Here is a 4,479-nt window from a genome sequence, read left to right as displayed (position 1 = left end):
TTATAAAAAAAAAAGGACGCGGGATCGAATCCCGGCCTTGGCGGCCGCTTTTCGATGGAGGTGAAAAGCAAGGCGCCTGTGTGCTGTGCGATGTCAGTGTACGTTAAAGAACCCCAGGTGGTCAAAATTTCCGGAGTCCTCCACTACGGCGCCTCATAGCCTGAGTTGCTTTGGGACGTTAAACCCCAGAAACCAAACCAACCAAACCATACATACATACATACATACATACATACATACATACATACATAAAAGAACGCATATTACACATAAACTAAAGCACTATTGAAAACACTATAGGGTACATATACATAATAAACTCAAAAAAGGAATTTGGAGGACGCTTAAGCTTCGCCTTCAAGAGTGGAACGCGATAGCGTTATTGCACCTCGTCGAGAAAGCTTACTAAACGCAAGGGTATTGGGGCATCCTCGCACCGGTACCCGCGCGGCCCGAAGGGGAGAAGCGGGTGAGCGAAGATAGTGATCTAAAGAAAGGAAAGACGCTTGATTCTACAACCCGTGAGGGTGCACGGCGAAACGTCAGGGGCGAGTGGCGCGCCACGTGTCGGGGCAGCGCCGCACATTGCGAGGAGGGGTTCTTCTGTGTTTGCCGCAAGATGGCTCTGCATGTGCGCAGAGCGCAGAAGAAATGTAGCGGAAACGTACTTCGCTACTCGTGTAACTGCGACTTCTGTAAGTAACATGCTCATAATTACCGATATACACTGCAGTATAACGTTCTACGGCATGTTTCTAAGGCAACACCGCATTCACTAGAAGCGCTTTTGTACCGCTTTCAAGCATCGAACTCGTGGCTGAGTGGTAGCGTCTCCGTCTCACACTCCGGATACCCTGATTCAATTCCCACCCAGCCCATCTTGGAACTTGCTTTTTATTTATGAAGTGCATGCCGGGATTTATCGCTCACTGGACGCCGACGACACCGGCTTTTCTGCGAGACGAGGTCCTTAACGCTACCGCGTTAAAACATGATTCCCCAGAGAGAGGAAAGCAGTATAAACAGGGAGGGTTCAAGTAAAGGACGACAGGCATCTCAAGTCTGCAACCGCGTACAATATAGAAGCGCGTGTGCCAGCGCCGCAGAAACCGCGTCTCGCTTTCTGCTTCTAACTGTCCAGATATACTTCCAGAAGACGAGGCGCAGCCTCTGCAAGACTCGGTACATTGCTTGGGGGGGAGTGCGGCGCGCCTCAGCAAGGTACCTCCGACACCACAACACAAACAGAACCACAGTGAACACAATTTGTTCAGGGTTGCGCCGGCGCCTGACGCCGGGGTTCATGCGGACGGTAAACAACCTGTATGCGAGCCGCCACATTGTTCTCGCAACTACACATTCGAAAAAAAAAACATGTGCGAGTCTCTCGGGAGCATCACAGTTAACACACTGGTCATTGGGTACAATACCCCATCTGTCAAGGCTCTGTTTCGTGGGAAGGACGCCCCAGCGCCTAAGCCAGTCAAAATTTCGCACTTCTATTGGCAGCCGACAAGCTGTCCACGCTCGCCATTTGGGTACTGCGGCCTCTCGTTGCTCATGAGCTGAAAGCCTGCGAACGGCTACTAATTTGCTGATGCATATGGCTGGTACGTCGCCTACATTACCATCTGACATGTCTGCATCGAGAGTCGACTTTATCTCGGCAACCTCGCGGTAAAACGGCAGAGGTCTGTCCGCCTGTGGACCGATGTATTATTCGGGTGTAAGCACATGACGCGCCGTGCTTATCCAGTATAGGATGAGCGATCGACAAGGGTAAGACTCGTCAGCTAATAGCCTCTCCACCAGCCTTAACGCGAGTACTCGAGCCACTGCCGGGATGCACGGCAGGCCAAGGCCTCCCCTGTCTTCACGAAGGTGTAGGATGTGACGGGCGACTAGCGCTGTCCTGCCATCCCAAACAAAAGTTCCTATAAGGGACGTGAGTCTGTTCGCCACACAGCGCGGGATTGTCGCGATACGCACCACATAAAGGGTGAAAGCGCACGCTCGTGTCTTGACGACACTGACTTCAGCATCGAGCGTGAGGTTGAAACGCGCTGCGTCAGAAAGGGCTTGCGTGGCTGCGTGGCTCGCGAGAGAACTACGTCCCATGTACGGGGGGGACCATGTTTGGCTCAAACAGCACGCCAAGTACACGCACTGCGCCCACAAATGGTACGGCAGCGGCTAATAATAATAATAAATTGGTTCACAGGAAGGGAAAGGGCCCCAGAACTGACCGAAGCGGAGTGTTACTTTGAGTTGAGCAGCGCTCCAGTTAGAGACAGAAACCTGAACCCTCACTGCGCACGGAAATTCAGCAAGTCTTTTGACAGTTACAGGGTGCTAAACACAAAACCTGGCTCCATGCGCCAGCCCTGTCCGAATTTTCTGCGGCAGGTTCGTTATTCAAGTCGTCGTTTGTGCTGTTTTTCATTCTTCTCATTTCGCTGCTCAGTGTGAAAAGATATGTTATCTGTAATTTGCGCATAATATGTAAAAAATATATTTTTTTCTAAGAAGCACGGCAAAACGGATTGGGATAGTACTATGTCATAGAGAATGCGATAGCGTTTTGAAACCGCCTTTTCAGTGCGCTATTTTAGAGCGCAGCTCTTTGGCGCTCGTTCCTGGGTTTCGCGGCGTCGGCGTTGGCCCTTGTGACCCACTCCACTTTCACTCCCACCTTCGTTCCTTCCGCTACGGCGCGATTAAGGTGCCCACATAAACAAGTGTGAGAGATACTGCAGCTTTACATTCTAACCAGCTCCACTTTCACTCCCACTTTCCTTCCTTCCTTAACTGCTTAATTCAAGTGTACACGGTGTTCACAGAAGCGTGCGTGACAGATACAGCGCCTTTCCATTCCTGTGAACCATTTATGAAAGGCACGCTTCAGAGCTCAAGTGGAAGACGGGACCACACGTGGTACACACTGCTATGATAATAATTCATGAAAAATGTGAGCGCCCACACCGAACTGCAGGGTAACATTTGCAGTAAGCGAGAATTCGTACACTCATAGTGAAAAGCATCATATTTTGATGTAGTTTGCGTATATTGTCAAGTAGTGGTGACAAGGCCGTAGACACCAAAAGAAGACACAAGCTTGATGGTTGGAATTAACTATTTATTGGGCTGTCTTGCGCCCGCAAAGAACTAAGCAACTCGGCGGCGGCGATAGCAACAAACGTGCTTGTCGATCGTCGAACAAAGAATACCCGTCACACTCGTCAACGCTCAATTTAAAGGCTGCTCAGAACAATCTAGATAACATCGCAAACTGCTACTAGCACAACCTGGAACATTGTAGAACCATACGCCAGTGATCGGAAACTTTGAGACAGATCTCGGCGCATTGTTCGCGACAAAGAAAATGATAACGCGTCGTATCGCGAAAACGAGCGTGAACAAACACGGGATACATAATTGAAAAGCGCGCCAGAATCACAATGATAAGGCCGCATTCCAGCGGCTGTCGAATAGGAACAAATAAAGATCTAAACAGTTCGCGGCAATATACAGCTTGTTTGATAGTCCGGATCTCTAGCTGATCGTCCCTTGGCATTCTAGGAATGCCTGGCCTGTATCTAGCCCAACCTCATTTTTATTTAAAACGAATTTTTAGAAATTCTATGAGACACTTGCTAACTTTGGCTACACCATTCTCTAGTTTAAGGTATTTGGGAAAGTCCTCTCTTCTCGTCTGCAGCTTCTGGCATTAGTCTTCGCCGCGCAACGTTTCTATGGGATTCACGCGCTGCCTCCCGCAACCTTCCGATAACTTAATTGCTCTCTTCCTTTCTCCGACCGCAAAGCTTCCTTCATGACAGTCAAGAACTGTTAGTAAAGTGTTTCTTGGAATATGTGCCAGAAATAAAATAGTTGTCTGTAATAGTACATACATAGTTTGCTCCAAATCTTTGCCTCAATCTATCGAAAAAGGTGAAACAGCTGACGAGCTGCGCTCAAATTTCGCATTAGGAAGTAACGTAATCGTCGGCAAATTTTTTTTTGTCGCTGCTGTTCTTGTTATCAATTTCTTCATAGGACAAGAAAGGTGCGGTATGTCACACATTTTTCCATGGACACTTGTACGGACCATAAACGAAGACAGGAAACTGAAGGCGCGGTATATGTCACATTTTTCCCGTGGACACGTGCACTGTACCATAAGCGAATGCAGGAATGTTGGCATGAAAGCTGAAAGAATAAATTCGAGGGTCTCCTAGAGGAGACTGGCGAAAGCTTACCCTTCCTCTCCTATCATTTGCCTTTCATTGACTTTTATCGGCATTTGTTGTAGTGCTACCTATAATTATAATTGGTTTACAAGAAAAGAAATGCGAATGTATCTATTGCACGTTCTCCGGCAAGTGTGTTTGAACAGTTCACCACCTGTCGCGTGACATTCCTTGGCGTGCGTTCAAGTGTGGAATTGCAGATGGCAGGTACACATGCAGCCCCGGCCAA

Source organism: Amblyomma maculatum, chromosome 9 (assembly GCF_055883805.1).
Source record: "Amblyomma maculatum isolate TAMU_Amacu chromosome 9, ASM5588380v1, whole genome shotgun sequence".
NCBI lineage: Eukaryota > Metazoa > Arthropoda > Arachnida > Ixodida > Ixodidae > Amblyomma > Amblyomma maculatum.
Note: the sequence above shows the minus strand (reverse complement) of the source record.